The sequence below is a fragment of the Hippopotamus amphibius genome, chromosome 1 (genome assembly GCF_030028045.1).
Source record: "Hippopotamus amphibius kiboko isolate mHipAmp2 chromosome 1, mHipAmp2.hap2, whole genome shotgun sequence".
In the NCBI taxonomy this organism is placed as follows: Eukaryota; Metazoa; Chordata; class Mammalia; order Artiodactyla; family Hippopotamidae; genus Hippopotamus; species Hippopotamus amphibius.
Genome location: NC_080186.1, coordinates 105929653 through 105954402, shown reverse-complemented (window position 1 = coordinate 105954402; position 24750 = coordinate 105929653). Strand labels below are relative to the sequence as shown.

The 24750-nt window shown below is 46.1% G+C and overlaps 2 non-coding genes across 2 annotated transcripts; one reads left to right on the top strand and one right to left on the bottom strand.

Moving 5' to 3' along the window:
* Positions 1-2932: 2932 nt before the first annotated feature.
* Positions 2933-3004, bottom strand: TRNAQ-CUG (transfer RNA glutamine (anticodon CUG)). The gene has a single exon. It is a non-coding gene; the product is annotated as a tRNA-Gln (tRNA).
* A 1737-nt stretch (positions 3005-4741) lies between these two features.
* LOC130842053 (U1 spliceosomal RNA) lies at positions 4742-4906 on the top strand. The gene has a single exon (XR_009050335.1). It is a non-coding gene; the product is annotated as a U1 spliceosomal RNA (small nuclear RNA).
* Positions 4907-24750: the final 19844 nt, after the last annotated feature.

Below are 24750 nucleotides of genomic sequence, written 5' to 3'. Positions count from 1 at the left end.
TAGCCACGACCAACAAATATCAGCTTATGGCTGCCCTTGTTTTACTACAAGCCACCCACTTACCTTTCCCTATATTCTGTGAAGCAAATCTCAGATATCATATTTCGTCTGTCATTTTGCCAGTATGTTTCCGTAAATGAGGACTCTTTTTGAAAGTATTCTCATCATAGCATTATAATTGTTCATAAATTAATTCAGCATCTTTAATGTCATAAAAGAGTGCTCAAATTTCCCATTATTGTTTTTAAGTTATTCTTTCTTGGGACCCAAAGAAAATGCACAAACTGTAATTAGTAGGATATGTGTTGAAGTCTTTACACACATATTTACTCTGGGTTTCTTCCTCCCTCCCTCCCTTCCTTTCTTCCCCTGCCTCTTCCTTCCTCCCTCCCGTTGTCCCTCCCCCCCTTCTTTCCTTGCTTCCTTCCCTCTCACTCTTGCTCTAGCTCTCTTGGTCTCTTGCTGTCCTTTTCTTTTCCTTTCTTAAATCATTCATTTGTTGAAGAAATGGAGTTGTTAGTTCTGTAGCATTCACACAATGTAAATTGTATAACTGGGTGTACTTTAATAAATTCTTCCGTCCTCCATACTTTCTTTTTGGTGGTAGAATCTAAAGCAGTGCTGGAATATAATGAAATTGCAAACCACATATGTAATTTCAATTTTCCAAGTAACCACTTTGAAAACTGAAAAGTATAAGCACACAATAATACAAATATTATCTTCTACACAGCTAATTAATGCTGCACATTAAGGGAAACATAATTCCACCAAAGCTTTAAAGTTGTGTTTAATAGAAAAATGTTGTGCATATCTTCAGCCTTTAAGTTTACATTCACATAAATTATAAATTAAATATAATTAAAAGCCAGTTCCTTAGTCGTCCTAGCCACATTCTAGGTATTCAATAGCCATATGTGTCTAGTGGCCCCTATTTTGGACACAGTAGATACAGAGGCAGAGGAGATTGTGTTTGGTATCCTGGCAAGGGCACCTCAGAAGTGGTGTGTGCTCTCTGATCAGGAGGCACATCAACTCCTGTGTGTTTCCTCAAATAATGTTAGCAGCCCTTGGAGTTCAAGGCCTAGATCCGTTAACTAGTTATGTGGAGCAAAATGGTGATATTCCATGGCCATGTGTTATCTAGCTGGTACACTTGCATAAAAAAAAACTTCCCCTTAGTACTAAATACTGTGTAGTTACTTAGTGGTTCCCTCTGTAAAGAAAACTGCAGCTTAATGAGCAATTCCCCAAGCATCCTCCATGGTCACCAACTAGTTTCTTTTATTTCTTTTTTTTCCCCCTGTGCTAATATGAAATCAAAGTTTCAAACACATTGAAGTATTTCAATTCATTGCAACAGAGTCCTTACTGATACACTAATGATCCTCTCTTTCAGCAGTGAATGTGCCTTTAAGCTGGCTCCTTTCTCCTTTTCATAAGATTTTAATAGTCTTTGAGACCTTTGTAGATATCACTATGACAAGGTGCTTCTGTCTCATCTGCCCCTGACCGGGACTCAGTCATATCTCTCAAAATCTCTGATTCCTTTCTGTGAAAAACATTATTCCCAAATCAAATTGTGTAACCTAAAGACACTCAATGGAAGTGGTTGAATTCTAGACCTTTGCAGTGGACAGAGCTAGTAAATACATACTCATATTTGTATGTGTTCATGCATTCACATATATTCACATTCACAATTCAAACTCAGAACTACAGGCTTTGATTGAATGTCTGTCTTTCAACTGAGACTCTTTTCTCTAATACCACTAGTTTTGTTTTTAAGGGCACTGGGAGTAATAGAAATACAATATCTTATACCGCCTCCTTTGCTTTTTCCCACACTATATTGACAAAAGAATAAAGAAATACCCAACAATGCCAATCATAACACAATTGACGAAAGCAGGTGTTAAAATTTTGTCACTGTTCTGGGGTACACATAAATTATTATGTTTTATACTCTCTTCGGCTAGTTCTTATCCATGTGGCTGTTCCACAGAAGGCCTTGCACAAAAGGTTTATTTGTTACATGGTGTTTTCCATATCCAGAGGCAACATTTGAAAAAGGAATTTAAGTTTATAATGATAAAAAAATAAATCTGGTTTCCACCCAAATCTAACGAAACAAAGTATATTCGCTACAGGCTAGCCTTGATGAGAAGCTCTGCAAGTGTCTCAAAGGCCTGGGTGGAGAGGGGTCACGGAGCCCTGGTCTCCCCAGACGCTGGAATCCTTGGCCTTTCTCCTCTTTCTGGCTGAGCTTGGGAGGAAAGCACGGGACTTCCTGGGGTCAAGATTGAAATCTCAGCCTAACAGCGGCTTTTCGTGTCCAATGGAGACTTAGGAGCTAGAAATTCTGAATAAAATCGGAACACAGTGGAATAGGATCAATCAAACTTCAGAATAGAATAGGCACCTCAATACAGCACTACCCATTCGGGTCTGGAACCATAAGAGGCTGTCACCCTGTCTGACCAGCGACATCACAGCCCCCACAGCGACCCCTGACTCACAGGGACAAGCGCGCAGTTACGCCTGCGGTGTGACGCCCCCTCGCGGGGCAGGACTCAGGCGGCGCAGCCTCTGCCTTTTACCCCCGAGACCCAGGGTCCCCGACGGCGGGGTGGCACTGGCTCGGTCGCTGCGCCGCTTGGCGGCGGGGCCGGGCCTCCGATGGCCAGAGACGGGCTGACCGCCCGGGGCCAGCGGGGACACCCCGGGCTCGTCCCCCACCTGCGCGCCACCTGCCCATGTGGACCGCGCAGGTCGGAGAAGCGGGTTTTCTTGAGAAGGAGCCGGCAGAGGTCAGGGACGCGGCTGCGAGGTGCCTGCGGTGGCAGGAACAGGAGCCGGAGGAACGCGAGCTTCGGCAGGAGACTGAGTTCTGGCTGCGGGAGTAAAAGACGCCGGCACGGCCTAAAGGGAAAGGTCCCACCGAGACTCGAACTCGGATCGCTGGATTCAGAGTCCAGAGTGCTCACCATGACACCATGGAACCGCCGCAGGCCCGCCCCTCCCGCCGCGGAGCCAGGCCTCGCGCAGCCCCGCGGGCCCAGCACCCGCCTCCCGCCGGGCGCTCTCGTCCCCCCGCCCCGAGCCCGCTTCCTCCGCGACGCCAGGAGGCGCCTGACTCGCCTGCCCTCAGGTTTGTACGTCGTGGAAAGACACGAAGTCCATTCGGGAGGAGCGACAGGGGACGGCTTGGCGGCCTCCCCCAAATGCGCCTGCTCTGCCGGCATTTCTAGAGTTTTCTGCCCTGAGGTAAAATTCCCGCCAGAAAAAAAAACCCAAACGCCAAAAAACCCGCAAACTTCCTTTCCCCTTCTTTGCAGTTGTCCTCTAGCCGCTGCCCTGGGAGCTCTGAACGTCCTCAGGACAGGGCTAGGCACTTCTTGGGGTGTCCCCTCCCTGGGACCCAGGTGCAAGGGTAGAAGCGCGGGGCGCTGCCGGCTTCGTCGGGGGACGGCGCGTCCTCTCTCTGTTGGGAACCGGATGGGAGCCGAAGCGGCCGCGGCCCCACCCGTCGCACCGCGAGCACCCAGGCCGCTGGCGCCCTGAGGGGTGAGGTCGGGTGTGAGCAGCTGACAGTGTTTCTTCTGGGCTCTTTCCTCCCTCCCCTTCGTGCTCCTCCTCCGCTTTCCGGGTTCACCCCCTCTCCGCCCACGCGCGTCCCCGAGACTGAGGCGGCCGCTGGGTCCTGGGAGCGGAGCTCAGCGCGGCCCACGGGCTCCCCGTCGACGTTTCCAGCCTCTGGACCTTTATATGGCTCAGCGGCCAGTTTTAAAGTTTTGAACGTCGGCCACTTTTGAAAGCCTGTCCCAGCCTCGCATTCCGCGGAGGGGGATGCGCAGGGAAGAGGGGCACAGGGCGGGCTGCAGCCCCAGAGGCTGTGGCGGTCCCCTGTCACCTGAGCGGAGGCTCCCGAGGCGGCGAGGAGCAGGCAGCCTGGCCCATTCCCTGGTATCAAGGCCCTCATGTGCCCCATGTGAGAACAGCGTGTCCTGAGTGGCCAGTCTGAGTGTGTTTTCAGAACCGGAGGGAGGGGTTGGGGGGCACGTTCTCACCCCGTGGCAACAGCAGAAGAGTGTGTAATGCGGCTCTGTGAGTACAGTATGCGAGCGTGCTGTTACCTGGAAGACTGGTGGTTCAAGCCACCACGGAACATGCGAGTCGTACTTCAACTCATTTTCCTGCTTCCCATTCTCAAAATTGACCAAAGCCTCCTGAGCTGCTTTTATCTTTCAGGCAGCCACCTCATCCGGTAGCTCTCAGTTCCTGTCCTCCCTGTCCTTTGCTCTGTGGCCGCGGGTGGGGCAGCTGCTGAATCTGAGTCGTCCTGGATCTTCACCGACCTCGGCCCTCCGATGGTTTCTCCCCGCCGTCACCACATTCCAGTGTTCTCTCTGCACCATATGGAGCTCTGCGGCCACCTTGACCTACATGTTTCCACAGCCAGATTCCAGGGGAACTGCCAGGCTGCAGAGGCTGATGGCATAGGCCTGGTCAGACTCCAGGTTGGTGCACCTCAAGGGCTAGTATTAACTATGCAGTTATAGGATGCCAGCAACACTTTGATTTGAGGGTGTTGCATCATTACATTTTTTTAAAAATTTATGACATTACTTGTTAGAACAGTTTTAGGTTTACAGACAAATTGAGCAGATAGAGACTTCTCATATATGCTCTGTTCTCTCTCACACAATTTCTTCTATTATTGGTATCTTGCATTGTTGTGGTACAGGCGCCAGGGAGATCCCATGATCAGGAAGATGGTTTTCCAAAAAAAAAAAAGGCTTATCCGTTGCACTCCGGATGTACTGAGCCCTTTGATTTCTCCAAATTTAGGAAACTCGACGGCACAATTTGTGGTAATGGGGGACAGTGTTTGCACACTCTCCTGACAGGTAATGGTTAATAACAGACCACTGTAAATATATTCAGTAGTTTGGGCAAATTCTTGGGGAGCATTTCCTAGATACATTTTCCTGGAAGATAAACCTTCCTACTCCCCTTCTAAGTTTGTTTTGGGGAAAAATGCTGTATTCCTTTCCAGGGCCAGACTGAATTGACAACCATCATAGTTGATGAGGATTAAGGCCCTAATCAGCCAATGAAGAACACTTTATTTCAGACCAGTCCCATTCCCCATTTTCTGCTGGAAAGAAAGTGGACCAGCTTATTCCTTTACTGCAGAACCACCACCAGAGGTCTTAAACTCAGGGAGACCTGTGTGGCCAGGTGACTGCCTCTTGCAGCCCCGGGAGGACAGATATTTCTAATACCTCACCTAGCTTTCCCGTCTTTCTTTTCTTTTGTATAACTGGCATGGCAATACACCCAAGAAACAGTAGTATCTAGCGCTGTGTCCCCTGCTTAGCAAATAAGGCACAGGGTCATTTTATACCACCAAGAGGAGGAAGATCCTGTGAGTGGAGGACTTTGTGGGGTCTCTTTTGGAGCAACCGATGAGGTTCCTGAGAGAGGGTCTGGGAATCTCTGCCCCTCTTTCAGTGCCTGGGTTGTAGCCCACCAATTTGAAATGTTTGGTGTCTCTCCCTGGTTCCTCAGGGAACATAAGTCAGCCTGGAAGCAGTGTTTCCTAAGAGATACTCCACGAAAGCCCCAAAGCTGGAACTTTCCATTGGGCCACTTTGTAGTCACGTTCACCCTTCCTTTGAAGGACCTTTTGGAGAATAGGAATAATCAAGGGTGACATGCTTTTCAAGAGGCATCTCCACTCACAAAGGACTGGTTTTCACCACAGACCTCAAGGGAACATTCCCTCAGCCTTTGGGCAAGGGGCTATGGGGTTTGCAATCCCCAACATAGAGTCAGGCCAGCATTGTCCTTAAAACGGGTATGGTGCTTTTAAAATACACTTTTTGTTTTTGGTCGTAGAGTTGATATACATTATTATATAATTTACACATGTACAATATAGTGATTCACAACTTAAAGGTTATATTCCATTTATATGTATTATAACCTATTGAGTATCTTCCCGGTGTTGAATAATATACCCTTGTAGCTTATTTTATTCATAATAGTTTGTACCTCTTCATCCCGATCCCTAGGTTGCCCCTCCCCCTCCCCGCTCCCCTCTGGTAACCGCTAGTTTGTTCTCTATGTCTGTGAGTCTGTTTCTGTTTAGTTTTATTCACTAGTTTGTGGTATTCTTGAGGATTCCACATATAAGTGATGTCTGACTTATTACACTTGGCACAGTACTCTTCAAGTCCATCCATACTGTTGCAAATGGCAAAACTTCATTGATTTTTTTAAGACTGAGAAGTATTCCATTTACTACATATACCTCATATTCTGTATCCGTTCATCTGTTGATGGACACATAGATTGCCTCCCTATCTTGACAATTCTAAATAACCCTGCTATGAAAACCGGGGTGCATGTATCTTTTCAAATTAGTGTTTTGGGGTTTTTCTGGATGCATACCCAGCACTGGAATTGTTGGGTTATGTGATAATTCTGTGCCCACTAACCATGTGTCAAGGTTCCCTTTTCTCCCCATCCTGGCCAGTGTTTGTTATTTGTGTTCTTTTTGATGATAGCCATTCTGATAGGTGTGAGGTGACATCACACTGTGAGTTTGATTTGCATTTCCCTGATGATAGTTGATGTTGAGCTTTTTTCCTGTTGGCCATCTGTATGTCCTCTTTGGGAAAACGTCTGCTCAGGTTTTCTGCCCATTTGTTAATTGGGTTGTTTGGGGTTTGTTGATGTTGAGTCCTACAAACTGTTTATATATTTGGATATTAGCTCCTTATCAGTCAAGTTTAAGGGTTTTCCTTCGTTCACAGTCTTACCCTGGTTGTGACTGTGCTTTTTATTTTGGAAAAGTTTCTTTTCAGGATCTTGATAGATATTTTCCAACTGTGATTTTATAAAGGGGGTGCCACACGAATACACACTAACAGAAACTGGATTTACTCTCCCACTTGAAACAGCAAAAGAAAGCAACAACAATAAACTGGACAAAATAGATGAGACAGAGATTTTCAAAAGACTGGCCATCAGGCAGTAAAGGTCAGTGAGTGATCCTGAGAGATGAGAAACAAGCAGATGAGCCTACATTTGCTCCAGTTTACCACCTGGAGAGAGTTTCCAAGCAAGGCAGGGGAGAGGAAACTGAAAACAAGCCAGTGGACTTCATTGAGTTGAGGACACTGAGCTGAGTCATTGCACCTCATCCTCATCTTCCCTTTCAGCAGGTGGAACCTATTGGTGTCTGCTGTTGTTATTCTACCTACAGAGAGATACCTAGGCTGAGCTGGGAACAGTCATCTTCACACTTTCTTCAGTAAGGAATGTGTACCCTCATTCGTATCCCACAGTAGAATTAGCACAGTGCTTTACCCACAGGGGCTTTGTAAATGCATTCGTGGAACTCAGCTAATTTAGGATCCAAGTCATCTAGATGAGCAGAGATATTATATTTTGTACAACATGATGGGATAGAGGAGTGACTCAAGGAGTGTTAGATTATTCTGTTTCTAAGAGCACTAAAGAGATATCAGGCATGTGAAAGCCAGGATTTTACTGCTAGACCCCACTACATTCTCACTGCAAACTTGGAAGTTGCTTTACTCCTTTACTTTGCTTACTGGATCTGAAATGTAAGGGTAAAGCACCAAGTTCTAAAATTCTAGGAATATGACCAATATTTAAATTGTCTTTGAAATGGGGAGAGAATTTGAAGTCTAGAAGGCATTGCCTTTTGTAAGAGAAGACAGATAGTCCCTGATTGTTATGACATGATGAAACTATAAGACTTATTCAATTTGTCTGTTCCTTTCTCCTACTGACCAGGACATAGACAGTAGAGACAGACATCAGCAGTTTCCTCTGGAAACGTTGGCAGTGTTGGCTACTTTGAGCCAACATAGATTGCAGATGTTAGTTGTATCATGAGAGGATGAAATCTGGCTGAGAGCCACAGTTGTTGGACCTGGATTGGTCACCAGCTGTTGATAAAGAAAGAAGGGCGGCCACGAGAAACACTGAGGTCATCCCTAGGCAGCACGGGTCACTTCCTCCAGTGAATCCACCCCCATTACACTTCTCATGACTTTTTGGTCGCTGGACTGAGAGCTCCAGGAAAGTTGGAATACCCTTTTAATCATCTCTGTGTTCATGTCTCCTGGCACCGAATCAAGCTGCGAGTAGGGTCTCAGTGACATTTGTTCACTGATTGAATAAAAGTGGTTGCAAATCTTCCACCTTTTCAACTACATTCCTTCCCAAATGTGCTCTCAGAGATACTCTGCTTTCTCCCAAGATGTAGCAAATCCCCTTCCTTAAGGACGTGCCTGCCCTACATTATCCACGCCCTTTGATCCAGACCTCTGGTGACTCTGAGGAAGACCCAACTCTCCGCAGTGATTCCTCTCAGGGGTTCACTGTCATTAGGAAGAGATGTCCTTGGCCTCCCCTCCCATCCTCTGGTCTGCCACAACACCTAATTGAGAAGAGCCCCACACTTTGTTGAAAGTATCCACTTGGATTCTTCTTCCCACTGCTTTGATGTCCTCAGGTAAATCTTACTGATAGCTGAACTCCAAGTTGTTCACAAAGCATGAGGAAAAATAAACCCTCACAAATACTTAAGAAATACTGGGTGTAAAGTCTTTCCAAGTGTAAATGTGGAAGAATATTACTAGTACCTCTGCTTCAGATGGAAGGGTCCCCTTACCCTGCCCCCTCCTGACCTCAGGGCAAAACTGGTGAAGGAAAGAATGGACATCTCCATCCCTTCTCCAAACATTCTTTCTCCCTCTACGCTCACGCTTACTTGGGGCATCTGCTGTGGGGGCAGCTGCGGGTGCAAACAGCAGGGTCCAGCACAGAGCCTCAGGGTCTCCTCCTCCTCCTTTTGGAATTGGTGCTCCCAGCAGTGCAAACGAACCCTGATCCATGCTGTGGATCTCCTCGGCAGGTGCACAGGTTCACTGTGGAGTAAGTTACTCTCTCAGTCCTCCCTGCTCAGCTCAGGCTGCTCCTTGAGGACGTGGATAATGCTGTGTGCACTCTTCACTTTCCCTTGATTCTTGTGAACTCAGCTTGTCCTTCTTTTCATCTCTGCTGGCAGCCAACTGCTCTACCATTTCTTTACCCTTCTTTGTGTTATTCTCGTTCTTCCAAGCTGCTGATTTTCTTTCTTCCATCTCCTCTATCATTTATGTCTTTTCAGGGTTTGGGCTTGGCTTAGGCTCCTGCATGAGACACACAGAGAAGATACCAAGGTCTGCTCTTGGCTGCAGTTCCCAGGTCCCATTTAATATGCATCTCAGTCTCTTATGCATTCAGAGAAATGTGAACTGAAAGGGACTTTGGAGGACTTGAATAACAGCTTTTTTTTACTGATAAAGAAACTGATTCCCAAAGAGAACAGGAGATTTTCAAAACCCTGGGAACAACTTAGTGACGGTAGAACCATCACACAGGTTTGGACACAGGCTACGCTGTCCGAAGCGTACAACACACTGTCCAGGAACCTACAGCTGAAATTCAGAGGACATTGTGTCAAACATCAGTATTTCTACTGGTAAAATAAAGTCTGATTATTTATACTCAGTCAATTTTCAATCCCTGCTGACAAAATGGGAGCAAGGAACATGTGTATGAAATACACCACGGTCATCCTTAAAAAACATATATGTGATTCTCTGTAAAACACCTGGCTCTGGTGCTAGAGGTCATCTTCCTGAGAGCAGGTGCTCTGTGTGCCTTGTTCACCCCTCCTCCCCAGTGCCTGCTCCAGAGCCTGCCAGATAGAACATGCGGTAAATATTTGTCAAGCAGGTAAATATAGGTAACAAGGAGAAACTAACTTTTACTGATGTGTTCTAGTGCTACCGTATTTCCAGTCCGATCCTATCCTAGGACTGTGCTGTAGCAACGAGAGCACAGCCCTCGGAATAGCTGTCCAAGATGCAAATACCAGCTCCACCGCGTACCAAGTTTGCTGTACATGGTGATTTCATTACCGTCTTTGAGCATATGGTCCTCATGTATAATGGAGAAGAATGTATAATGTAAAACAGAGAAAGTAGTATTAACCTTGGATGAGTAACTATGATATCATGCGGCTGACAGGCCCCAATCCCTGGGCCCTAGCTGCACAGCTAAAGAGTACCTACATCAGGGTCATTGTGCTGCTTCTTAAAGGCCCAAGAAACTGCATTTCAGACAGAAATTCCCAGGAGATTTTCATGAAAGGAAGAAGCCACACCTTCAAACAAGCACTTTAGAATGGAGACCCCAAAAGCCTAGTGGCAACAAGAATGACCCAGTGGGATCAAACCAAGTCTGTTGTCCAAGGTGCTCTGCCAAGGGGAAATGTCTTCTTTTCCAGGAAGGGCACCTACCTGAAGTGGAACACAAAGAGGACCCTGCTTCTTCATTCGGGGCTTTTAGTGCCTCCATTGTCTTTTAGATTTTCTCCCCTGCTCTAATCGCTGGGGATCTCAGCCCTCATATGGGTCCTGTTTTATGAAGACCTCTGTTATTTTATTCTCCTCTTGGAGAAGGACATGGCAGAGATCAGTTCTGGGCCTCCACATTCCAGGCTTTCTCCTAAGCCTCTTTCTTTCAGGTGAGCTGCAAGAAATCGTGGGGGTTAGAATTCAGGTCAATAAAGAGGATCCCAGAGGAACACGAGACCACGAGGGCAGCCCCTCATGGGAGATGGTCGCACCACGATGTGGTCAATATCAGCCCTATTCAGGTGGGGAGGACATAGTGGCCAATTGTGTGGGCAGAGGACCCAGCTACATCTTTCCAAACCTCTAATCAACAAGATTCTGAGATAACAAAAATGGATTGCTTTAAACTATTGTTTTTGTAACCTGTTAATAGGCAGAAATAGGGAACTAATTCAGATGCTTATCTCTACTTACCTGATTTTCTGACTTTTCAGAAAAAACGTATGCTAAACTTGTATGCAAAAAAAATAAAAAAAAATCAAAGAATCACAGTAAAAATCTTGTGCTCACCTTCATGTGGCTGTTTCCAAGCCCTTGTAACATGAAGGACACTATGAAGGGCATTTCTGGTGGTAGAGGAATGTGTCATTAATGTTACCAAACAACCTCGAAAAGAATAAAGAGGGTACAACACTTAACTCCACAAAATATTATCCAAGAATTTATCATATATCTCTGTGTCCTGTGGCAGATTTGTTTTTAGATCCTTGTTTTCCTGGGCTCTCCAGACAAGGCTTATGTGAAGTATCAGTTACCAGCATAGGTGAACCAATTCCAGGAGAGCAATACATCAGCCACTGTTATTAAGTTCCCCAAACAAAGTCCTTTGAATGCAGTCTTGTGGGAAGACATTCAGGAGCCTTTCTGAAACCTTGAAAATGTTTAAGTATGTGGGCCGAGCGATGGGATTCAGAAGGTCCCGCTTGAGCAGTGGAGGAGCTGAGGGTGTGGGGCGTGGAGACTATGGGGGCATAGGCAGAGGGTTGGCCGTCTCTAGGGGCACAGCCCCTTTCTCACTTGCACACCTCATATCACCCTGTTTGGCCCTGGAGGATGGCTGGTTAGCCAAAGACGGGAAAGATTCCTCAGGGGAGGAACAACCTAAGACAGGCACAGCCGCAGAGGGGCCAACAGGGGTGGGGCACAGACCCCTAATATCTGAGAGAGGTCTCCTGCCCCCAGGGCTGTTTTGCTCTCCAGGCCCAGCTCAAATCCACACCTGCTCAACTCGGACCTAGAAGGCAAACAAAGATCATTGCCCCAGGCATGTGAGGCCTTTGATTGTTTATGGGATTAACCTGGGAGTGTTAGCCAAGAACTCAATAAAAGCCACGTGGGATGAATCAGCAAGGCTCTTGATCCTAGAGGTCTTGAGTCCCCCGGTCCCATCTTTCTCTTCAGTCTGTGTCTGTGTTTTCTTCAAGCTTGAGGCACCCGTCACTCACCTCGAGTCGCCGAGCTGGTCTCGGCACAGTCTCTCCTTTTGTTTTCACTACAAATGAAGAAAAGATCTAATAGTTAATGTCCGATTCAAATGAAACGTACACTTAGAAATCTGTTTTCTAATTTTTATTTTGCTCAGGCTCAATCATGGAGATTCACTCCTCAGGATGAGTGAGTTCCCAACTGGCAGCAGCCTGGGCTGTCTGTGAAGGGAAGTCAAGTTAACACAACCTCATATCTCTTCTGTGAATCAATCCCTCACCCTCAAAATCGCGAACAATAGGTGAACCCAACAGGCAAGAGCATCCACCAAGCAACAGTGATATGTTTGCACTTGGCTCAGCTTATCTGAGAGAACAGAGCAGTCATAAAGAAGAAGAGAACACAGAAAAATCAAAATATCAGCTTTTCCAGGATGTCAGTTAAACCAATGAGTGTAAACTCACTTGAAGACATCTCTCAATAAGGGGTTAATTGTTGGCAAAATAAATGGCATGTACAGAGCTATCCAGTGTTGAACACAGAGTGGCAAAAAGACTTTTCTCATAAATGATTGAGAATATGAATTTGTAAAGCTTCTTTGCAAGGCAGTAGGGCAGGATTAGCAAAATGAGATACATGTGTACAAACCATTTCTAAGCTGAGAAATTCCTTTTACAAGAATAGCTACTAGAAAAACCCTTACACCAGCGATAATGGGGATATAGTTGGCACTGTAGCCTGCTGGTTGCGCATTCCTGGACTCAAACAAACCACGACTGACAATATTTTTAACAGTTCCAAACACTTAGTTAAAGTCACTCTGATACCCTGTCAGGTTTGCATCTACAGCTTGAGGACCAGAGTGCTTGCTTTTTCTGTTCTCTCTTTTAGGGATTTCCAGTGAGAAAGAAAAAAAATATCAGCATCTGCTGCCCTGAACTAATCTTACACTCACAGCCTGACTGATTTGTTTTCATATTGGAAGTAAACAATCTCAGATACAGAATATCAGCCTCACACAAGATTATTCTGAGACTGAAAATCAAGCAAAACAAGTCTACCTCATAAACATTTCCAGGCACAGACAAAAACAAGGTCACCGTGGAACCTACAAAATCCCAAACCTCCTCTTCTTTTCATAACAAAATGACTGTTACTTCCTTACTTCAATCATAAATTGCCGGTGCTAACAGTACTCAATATGGAACATCCCCTACGTCCTCCCATCCTCCCCCATATCACCCAACCAAAGCCCAAATCTTATAATAGACTCTTTCTAACATCCTCTTACCCTGAAGTGTGTTCTTTCTGGCTACAAGGAATAAAAAACAAACAACAAACAAACAAAGGACAGAAAAGAACCCCCCAAACCAAGTTGTTCAATGAGAGACGTATTCTCGCTCTTTGGCTTCAGGGAATCGGTACCAGCTGTCCAGGAGTGAGCAGCTGCAGAAAACTCAGCCTCAGGAAGAAAGGTTATATTGTCAGTGAGCTTGGAATTCCAGAACTTGTTTTTACCCTTAAAAAAAATAATTCTTTTTACCAAGCCCTTTAGAAACTAACGTGAACCTTAGGAGTAGGGGCAGTATTTTCCTGTATCTGATTGAAAGGGAGAGGGTGAGGATCAGGATCAGAGAAGTAGTGCACAGAGAATGTGCAGCACAAACAGAGCTCAAAAACACCTGGGATCAGTGACAGAACACTATCTGTTGGGCTCAAACCATCAACCATTCAAGTAACAGGTAAATGAGCTCATGGGTTACCCAGGGAAAGAGAGTCATCTTCTAACCTACATCCTATTCATGGTTTGTGAGTCTGGAACATGGGCAGTTCCCCTGATCTGTGTGTCACTCTAACTCTGCTGGGATTGGCTAGGCTGGTGGTTTCACAAGGGTGACAATGGCCACAACGTCCAGCTGTCCCTCTAAGCATTCATGACTAAGTAAAGGAAGGAGCAAGCAGATTGTTTTTCTGCACTGGGGCTCCACCTGCATCACAACCCCCATGCAAACTGAGGGGTGAATTTAGGGTGTGAGGAAGCTCAAGAGTACATTCTATGGCAGGAAAACAACAGTTGGCCAAATTCTTCCTAAACTTCAGCAATTGAAACCTAATCAAAGTTAAGTGACTTGCTTAAAGTCACACTGCAATGATTTATATGAAGTGCTATTAAAATAGCCTAAACCCCATAGACCATATATTAAAGCAATTAAGCACCAAGCTTATTCAAAACCTCTGGAGCCCTAGGCAGAACTTGCTCAGTGCAGAAAGCTAGTTTTCGGAGTGATGATTTATTTTTTAGTTTTTGTCTCATGGAAATCATTTTCTGAATGATTCAACTAAAGTGGTATCTGTTCTGTATAAAAATGTTACCATGAATGGAATAATCAGCAAACATAATCAAAGCCATATATGAGAAACCAAAAGCCAACATCGTTCTAAATGGGGAAAACCTGAAAGAATTCCCTCTAAGAACAGGAACAAGACAAGGGTTTCCACTCTCACCATTATGATTCAACATAGTTTTGGAAGTGTTAGCCACAGCAATCAGGGAAGAAAAAGAAATAAAAGGAATCCAAATTGGAAAAGAAGAAGTAAAACTGTCACTCTTTGCAGATGACATGATACTATATATAAAAAACCCTAAAGACTCTACCAGAAAACTGCTAACACTAATTGATGAGTTTAGTAAAGTAGCAGGATACAAAATTAATGCACAGAAATCTCTTGCATTCCTATACACGAACAACGGAAGAGCAGAAAGAGAAATTAAGGAAACTCTCCCATTCACCATTGCAACAAAAAGAAGAAAATATCTAGGAATAAGCCTGCCTAAGGAGGCAAAAGATCTGTATGCAGAAAACTTTAAGACACTGATGAAAAAAATCAAAGACGACACAAACAGATGGAGGGACATACCATGTTCCTGGATTGGAAGAATCAACATAGTGAAAATGACTGTACGACCCAAAGCAATTTACAGATTCAATGCAATCCCGATCAAATTACCAATGGCATTTTTCACAGAACTAGAGCAAGAAATCTTACGATTTGTATGGAAACGCAAAAGACCCTGAACAGCCAAAGCAATCTTGAGAAGGAAAAATGGAGTTGGTGGAATCAGGCTTCCTGACTTCAAACTATACTACAAGGCCATAGTGATCGAGACAGTATGGCAGTGGCACAAAAATAGAAAGGAAGATCAATGGAATAGAATAGAGAACTCAGAAGTAAGCCCAAACACATATGGGCACCTTATCTTTGACAAAGGAGGCACGAATATACAATGGAAAAAAGACAGCCTCTTCAATAAGTGGTGCTGGGAAAATTGGACAGCAACATGTCAAAGAAGGAAATTAGGACACTTCCTAACACCATACACAAAAATCAACTCCAAATGGATGAAAGACCTACATGTAAGGCCAGACACTATAAAACTCCTAGAGGAAAACATAGGCAGAACACTCTATGACATCCATCAAAGCAAGATCCTTTTGGACCCACCTCCTAGAATCATGGAAATAAAATCGAGAATAAACAAATGGGACCTCATGAAACTTAAAAGCTTTTGCACAGCAAAAGAAACCATAAACAAGACTAAAAGGCAACCCTCAGAATGGGAAAAAATAATTGCCTATGAAACAACGGACAAAGGATTAACCTCCAAAATATACAAGCAGCTCCTGCAGCTTCATACCAAAAAAGCAAATAAGCCAATCCACAAATGGGCGGAAGACCTAAATAGACATTTCTCCAAAGAAGACATACAGATGGCCAACAAACACACGAAAAGATGCTCAACATCACTCATCATCAGACAAATGCAAGTCAAAGCCACAATGAGGTATCACCTCACACCGATCAGGATGGCCATCATCACAAAATCTGGAAACAACAAATGCTGGAGAGGGTGTGGAGAAAAGGGACCTCTCCTGCACTGTTGGTGGGACTGTAAGTTGGTACAGCCACTATGGAAAACAATGTGGAGGTTCCTTCAAAAACTACAAATAGAACTACCATATGATCCAGTCGTCCCACTACTGGCCATATACCCAAAGAAAACCATAATCCCAAAAGAAACATGTACCATAATGTTTATTGCAGCACTATTTACAATAGCCAGGACATGGAAGCAACCTAAATGCCCATCAACAAATGAATGGATAAAGAAGATGTGGCATATATATACAATGGAATATTACTCAGCTATAAAAAGGAATGAGATGGAGCTATATGTTATGAGGTGGATAGACCTAGAGTCTGTCATACAGAGTGAAGTAAGTCAGAAAGAGAAAGACAAATATTGTATGCTAACTCACATATACGGAATCTAAAAATGGGACTGATGAACTCAGTGACAAGAAAAGAACAAGGATGCAGATGCAGAGAATGGACTGGAGAACTCGAGGTTTGGGGGGGCGGGGGGTGAAGGAGAAGCTGAGACGAAGTGAGAGAGCAGCATACACATACATATACTACCAACTGTACATCAGATAGCTAGTGGGAAGTTGCTGTATAACAAAGGGAGTTCAACTTGAGGATGGATGATGCCTTAGAGGACTGGGACGGGGAGGGTGGGGGGGAGTTGTGGGAGGGAGGGAATATGGGGATATGTGTATAAAAACAGATGGTTGAACTTGGTGTACCCCCCCCAAAAAATAAATAAATTAAAAAAAAATAAAGAGAAGGATATTTTCAAAGCTAAAAATTATTGGCTAAAGATACAGACCAATAATCAGGGGGAAAAAAAAGAGTAATCAACAATTCTTGAGGAAAAAAACTCTGAGAAAGCTTATGTGGAACAAAGAGTGCTATTCAACTCCATTGATCCACAGAGAAACAGGAGTCTCTTGCTGCACTTAAACAAACTATACATTCCATCTCTGTCTCTCAAATCATGTAATAATACAGAGACCTTCAACGTACAGGATAAAGTGACTGAAGTTGATGACAGTGACCACAAGGTATCAGGCAAAGATGGCCTTGGGATTTTGGAGCTGCTCATGGTACCTGCAGAAGAACAGTAGTGATTTTGGAAGACACTCTAGCAAAATACGTGGTTATAAAGGCCATTGAATGTTTAATCCGTGATGTGCCAATCAATTTGTACACTGATTAGCCTGGTTTGACTTTGGCCAACAGTGACTTTTAACGAAGTTAAAACTGTGATATATAAAATGTCAGTGAATGGTATACGAGCACATCCACTTGAAATGGAGATAACATGAAAAACACAAAAAATCGTAAATCTTGCCCAGTGTCGAGTTTTACTCACATTTTCAAGGAGGAAGTTAATTGTGAAGGATGAGCAAAGCAACAGAACGTCTGAGCTCACCAGCACTGCCTGCAAGGACCTTCTTCCCACATTAGCACATGCTCTGGCCCAGCCTCAACACACGTGGTCTCTAAGTGATGTATGAGGTCATCAGTTACACAGAATGGAGCTCTTGGGGTCATCTCCTATGCTGACACTTACTTAGTCAATGTGACAGTCTCCAGGGAACTAGTCCACTTAAATCCCGGGATTCTAGGTTTGATCCCCTAAAGAGTTCAACACAGACTAGATACATCCCACTGAAAGTATTCCATAGGTAAATAGTCTCCCAATAGTAACCAGCATTAATGCATTTGCCAGGAGATTCCTCGCTAACTATTTACAAGGGAAGTTGACCAGGATATTTTTCTTTCTTTCCAGGCCATCCCCCACTGAAAGGAAATGATAGCAACTAGAAGAAATACTGTTTCCCTTCTATCCCTAAACTGTCTAGGTGGAGATTTTAGGCACAGTTTATACATCAGTAGGGATTTACTTGTCTTTCTTTGAGAGAAGGTACAGTGGTTTCTCCCAGCATCTCTGATTAGTCAGTGCCATATTTCAGAGAGAGAGCTAGACATGTTTTTCTTCACAATAGCATGATCACACTCCTCTCTGGAATCCTAACTCACTTATGAGCATGCCTGCTTTTTGCTATGCTTTCCCCCATTTGCATTATGCACTATTTGACCTACATCTTCCCCCAGTAATGGAGCCAGCTCAGATGTAGTGCTTAAGCTAGAGGTGGGGCCAAGGAGAAGCAAACACATGGCTATCTTGGGGCTGCATTCAAAGTTAGCCACAATTTGGCTACTTGCTGGTATAAACCCGGCTACAGTACCATTAGGAACATGCACTGCCGAATGTAATGGCAGATTTTGTGTGTTTTGTATTGATATCAACTTTCTTGGTACAAATGTATTTAGACTTATGCATGAGACCATGGCCTCAGAAAAAATGAAAGAAAAACTGCATGAAGCGTGGAAGATGTTGTTATCTGCGTTATACTGAGTTGTATAATTGCACTCTCCTGTAGCCTCCCCACATCTGATAATGAACTCAGGTTCAGCTGTTTGCTGCTCAAAAGCCAGTACTGGAAAGACAAGTGTTGGTAGGAAAGGGAAGGTTGCTTTATTCAGGAGGCCAGTAACACGAGGAGAACGCAGTCTTCTGTCCATAAGCCAATTCCCCAACTGCCAGTCAGTGGGCAAGAGCTTTTAAAGGGCAGTTTCACGAGTGTATAGGTTGAGGGAGGGGGCTTTGTGCAGAACAGGACAGTTGGCTCTGACAGTCAACTTGAAATTGTTCCTGCGGTGGCCTGATGAGTGTCACCTTGATTGTTTGAAGTACGGTTAATCTTCAGGTCCAGAGTTGCTTTGTTCCCATTCCCTTGAGGCGAGTTCTCAGAATTGTGTAAGATGGGGCAGCTTATGTCATGGCTACTGTCTGGTCACCTTGTAGTTAACTTCTACCACCTGGCGGGGTTTTCAGTATCTGCAAAACAGCTCAGAGGCTATGGATTAGAATATCACCTTTTGCCCTTGAGGAGGACCTAAAAGTCCTTCACTTTGGTTAATGGCTAATTATTATTTTGTCTTGTTTGACTATTTTCCTTTGCTTCTGCATTCTCTCATTTTTCTGATTAACTTTATCCTTCAGCTAAAATTTTTCTATAGTCAGGAGTCAGACAGAGGACATGGGTGTTGGGGAGGGGGCTGTCCTGTGAAGGCCCCATGAGGTCATGCTCAGTTACATTTCTTCCTGCAGAACCTAGAACATTTTTCAGTGGAGTCCCCACTTTACTTTCCAGCAAATTCAATCTGAGGACACAATAATTTATACTATTAACCGACACTTTCAACCTGTTCCCATAACCTGTGTTGCATACCACGTTTCAATTGCCCATTCCTATTTTCAGTGAGACCACTACAGTGAGGGCGGTAAGGAATGTGGTCTGTCTACGGAATACTGTATTTCTTTGTCTATTTCTGTACTCAGCATGTCAACTTCTGTCTGCTAGTGTACCTTTGACCACACATGACAAAGCCAGGAATCTTCAAATTGTAGGGTCTCTGGGATGAGCTTGGGAAATGCCAGCCAACGCTTAGGATTCTCTCAGAGCTGAGAATGGCTCTTGATCTGGCTCTTGATCCCCTATCCTTTCCCTAGATGGAGTAACTCCAGATTCCTGATCCACACACCTTATGATAGCTGAGGTAACACATACACACACACGCACACACACACGCACACATGCACACACCCCACTGTTCTCATGTTGGCAATATCGTTTACGAAAGTGCAAAATGTGTTCAATCTGCTGATCCCTCCAGGTATATGTTCACTGAGTTCGTGCTGTGCAAGTCCTCCTTCCCATCCACCCAGTAGGAGACCTTCTAGAAGCCCAACCCAGATCACCTGGATCCCTTTGATCCTTCCTGTGTAACCCTCTCCTGCTTTTGGTCTATTTTGTGACAACGGCCTCCTCTGAGTAGGACAGTCCTCTGACTCATAGAGCTACCTTGTTCCCAGTCCCAGAGAATGGAAGTACATGGAGTGTATGAGCACCAGAACCCATTTATTTGACCTCTCCCTAGGCACTTAGCCGCTCAATAAAGGGTGCAGGAATATGAAATCTCAGTGTCCTGGCCTGGGGGAGATTAACTCTTAAAGGTAATTTACCTCCAAGATCTCTTGCCCTGATAGGGCACTTTGCTTGAAATGACACCACATACAGCAATTAACTCAAAATGGACCACAGACCTAAATGTAAGAGCTAAATCAAAACTTCAAGAGGACACATAGGAGAAAAATCACTGTGCATTTAGGTTAAGCAAAGAGTTCTAAGATACTACAGCAAACATGTTATATAGAAGAGAACTTTCATGAAAATTAAGAACTTTATTTGCCTCAAAAGACAGCATTAAGAAAATGAAAGGACAAGTGACAGAATAGGAGAAAATATATGCATATCAAATTTCCAGTGAAGGAATTGTATTTACAATAGCTCGAGAACTATTTCAACTCAACAGAAAGATGCAACACAATTTTTCAAATCAGCCAAAGACCTGAATAGACATTTTCCCCAAGAAGACAAATACATGGGTCATAATCTTAGGAAGAGGTGCTCAATGTCATTGTCCATTGGAAAAATGCACATTAAAACAACAAGATATCACTTTCCACCAACTAGGATGGCTATGTTCAAATAGGATAGACAATAGCAAGTGCTTGTGAGAAGGTGGAGAAACTCAACCTTTAGATGTTGCTGGTCAGAATGTAAGAATGATACAGCCGCTTTGGAAACCAGTTTGACAGTTTCTCAAAAGTTAAACATAAGCTTACCATAAAGCCAGCAATTCTACTTCTATATATCCATTGAAGAGAAATGAAACTTAGGTGCAGGTAGTTCAATATATGTATCGCAGCATTATATGTAATAGCAAAAAAAAAAAAAAAAAACAAACCCACAAACAACCCAAAAACAGGAAACAGCTGAAATGCCCATCAACTGGTGAATGGTACCTGAAATGTGGTATATTTACACCGTGGAATTCTACTCAGTAATAAAAAGCAAAGAAACTCAAGCCAGAGCATGGATGGACCTCAGAAACATTGTGCTAAGTGAAAGAAGCCAGTCACACAGCACTGCATATTGATTTATTTCATTTATCTGAAATGTCCAGAGAGGAAACTTATGGAGGCAGAAAGCAGATTAACGTTGCTTGGGCTTGAGGGAGGGGTTGTCTGCAGCAGCGCTGGAGGGAACTGAAAGCAGTGTTCTGAACCTGGAATATGGTACCTGCGGTGGGGCAAGAAAAGGAAAACAGAAGGAAAACGACAGTCTCAAATGAAAGGGTGGAGGCTTCTGAGATCGGTCCGTGAATACCGCGCGTTGAGGTGCCCTGCAGGTGGTGCATAGAGCCTGATTGCCGACATCCCAGCTTGAGTAAGAGATTCCCCCTACCCGTGTGTGTGTGCCTTCATCCTCTGACAGCTGCCCTGGAATGTACAAGGCAGATGAGTTAGTGAAAGGCAGCCCTCCAGGTGGTGCCAAGAGACAGGGGCACCAGGGTTAAAAACCAGGAGGAAGGAGTGTGCTGGGGATCAGCTGGGTGGAGATTCCTGAAGAGGGGCACTGGGGAGGAACTGGAAGGGCAGTTGGCAGACGCAGAAAAGCGGCAGCTGAGACCTCCTGAGATTCTAGGCCAAAGCTCGTCCTGGGTGGGCTTGAACCACCAAGCTTTCGGTTAACAGCCAAACAAGCTCACTGATTGCGCCACAAAGACAAAGACAAACTGTTGCGAGGTTCTGTTGTAACATCCTGGAATCAGAATGCATTCCCCATCCCTTCCAATCCAGCAGCAGAGAGTCAAATGCCTCTGTCTTGTCCCACCTCGCTGGTGCCAGAGGCATTGAGTCTCGTCCCTCAGGAACGTCCGGCGTGGACACCGAGCCCGAGTCAGCTGCGGGCTCTGACGAAACAACGCCGGGCCCACGACCATCCTCGCCTGCTCCTGGCCGCCTCAAAAGCAGCCCCTCTAGGCGGGACGACTGCAGGCTCTCTCGGGCCCAAGTCTCCCGTTTCCCACTCATGATCGGCCTCACTCTTCACGCTCACTGCAGGTCCCCCCTCACCCCACCCCACCCGCAGGCCCGGGTGGTCGCGTGGGGGAAAGGACAGCAACCGGCTGTGTCCCCACCGTGCTACCTCCTCTCGGTGCTTCCAGAGAAGGGCTCCATGAGGCACGACCTGGAGTTTGCGCCCCAGGCAGCCCCTCACCCGGAGCAGGGCCTGGCATCCAGCAGGTGCCCAATAAATGTCTGGCTGAGGATGCATTCCGCCGCAGGGGGCCGGAGGTGGTGGGTCCACCGAGAATTCTTATGCCACCTCTAAGTTTTTCATCCTAGAGGAACCTAGAGTTTTCCAATCGGCTGCTCTTCAAAACCTTTCTTCTGGCAGCTGATTTAGAACCAGGTAAAAGTTCTAGAAAGTCCAAGAGGGCACCACCTGGATCGGCTCTGAGCTCCCCATCCAAGACAGTGAGGCGGCCTCAGCCTGCGGGTGCAGGGGGCAAGTCTGAGAGGGATGAAGGAGGAAAGCTGCCAAGGAGAAAGACAGTTGGGGTAGGCAACCTGGAGTATGAGGGAGAGAGGGAGAGAGACTGGTTCATCTCTAGCCATCTGCTTACCTCCAGTGCTAAGGTCGACCCGACCACAGCTCCACGGATCCCCCCGTGGAGAACAGTGGTTGCAGTGTGATTGGTGCGGTGATGGGAGCCTGGCTGCTTGGGTCTGAATTCGAATCCTAACAGACAAACAGCTTCCCGTGCCTGATCACCGCCGGCAATAGCCTGTGGGTCTACCTTTTGGACTTGGTGGCTTGCCCCCTACTGCCCACAGAGCAGGTGGGCGAGGGGACGCGGCGCACACCTCACTGGAGGACTCAAGTTCTGAGGCGGCCCAGACTCCGCCCGAGGCCCCCAAGGCCTGAAGTCAGCATCCCCTCCAGGTCCCGACCGCGCTGAGAAGAGTGCCTGCGGCTCCACGAACAACCTTCTCCTCTGTCTAATTGGGGGCATGTGGCTGGATTGGTCCGAATCTGCCCCTTTCTGGCCTCATAGGGCCAAGCACAGGCCCTGCAGGGGCCTCGAGGGGTCGCTGTGTTCCTGATGATTGGATTTGGCTTGCGAAGAACAAGTGCTCAGGCAGATTTTGATTTCCCTGGCTTAGGCGGTGCAGGCTGATCCAAGTCTCAGGGGCTGCAGCCACCCAAACAGGGAACCTCTCCTGTCTGCCGTTGTCTTTGCGAACGGCAAGCTCCTATACATAGAAAAATCCCAATAACCCACACAACAGAAAACTACCAGTCAACAAACAAATTCTCTATAGTGACAGAGTACAGACAGGCAAAAATCAGTTGTATATCTATACACTAGGAGTGAACAGTCTGAAAAGAAATTAAGAAACAATTCGATTTAAGATAGCACCAAGAATAAATATATATGAATTGAATTAACATATACAAGGAGGTGAAACACTTGCACACTGAGACCTACAAAACATAGTTGCAAGTGATTAAAGCATACCTAAGGAAACGGAAAGACAGCTTCCAGGGATCTCTCTCTTCTCTCTCTCTCCCTCCCTCTCTCCCTCTCTCCCTCATACTCCAGGTTGCCTACCCCAACTGTCTTTCTCCTTGGCAGCTTTCCTCCTTCATCCCTCTCAGACTTGCCCCCTGCACCCGCAGGCTGAGGCCGCCTCACTGTCTTGGATGGGGAGCTCAGAGCCGATCCAGGTGGTGCCCTCTTGGACTTTCTAGAACTTTTACCTGGTTCTAAATCAGCTGCCAGAAGAAAGGTTTTGAAGAGCAGCCGATTGGAAAACTCTAGGTTCCTCTAGGATGAAAAACTTAGAGGTGGCATAAGAATTCTCGGTGGACCCACCACCTCCGGCCCTGCGGCGGAATGCATCCTCAGCCAGACATTTATTGGGCACCTGCTGGATGCCAGGCCCTGCTCCGGGTGAGGGGCTGCCTGGGGCGCAAACTCCAGGTCGTGCCTCATGGAGCCCTTCTCTGGAAGCACCGAGAGGAGGTAGCACGGTGGGGACACAGCCGGTTGCTGTCCTTTCCCCCACGCGACCACCCGGGCCTGCGGGTGGGGTGGGGTGAGGGGGGACCTGCAGTGAGCGTGAAGAGTGAGGCCGATCATGAGTGGGAAACGGGAGACTTGGGCCCGAGAGAGCCTGCAGTCGTCCCGCCTAGAGGGGCTGCTTTTGAGGCGGCCAGGAGCAGGCGAGGATGGTCGTGGGCCCGGCGTTGTTTCGTCAGAGCCCGCAGCTGACTCGGGCTCGGTGTCCACGGCCGGACGTTCCTGAGGGACGAGACTCAATGCCTCTGGCACCAGCGAGGTGGGACAAGACAGAGGCATTTGACTCTCTGCTGCTGGATTGGAAGGGATGGGGAATGCATTCTGATTCCAGGATGTTACAACAGAACCTCGCAACAGTTTGTCTTTGTCTTTGTGGCGCAATCAGTGAGCTTGTTTGGCTGTTAACCGAAAGCTTGTGGTTCAAGCCCACCCAGGGACGAGCTTTGGCCTAGAATCTCAGGAGGTCTCAGCTGCCGCTTTTCTGCGTCTGCCCAACTGCCCTCCCAGTTCCTCCCAGTGCCCCTCTTCAGGAATCTCCACCCAGCTGATCCCCAGCACACTCCTTCCTCCTGGTTTTTAACCCTGGTGCCCCTGTCTCTTGGCACCACCTGGAGGGCTGCCTTTCACTAACTCATCTGCCTTGTACATTCCAGGGCAGCTGTCAGAGGATGAAGGCACACACACACGGGTAGGGGGAATCTCTTACTCAGCTGGGATGTCGGCAATCAGGCTCTATGCACCACCTGCAGGGCACCTCAACGCGCGGTATTCACGGACCGATCTCAGAAGCCTCCACCCTTTCATTTGAGACTGTCGTTTTCCTTCTGTTTTCCTTTTCTTGCCCACCGCA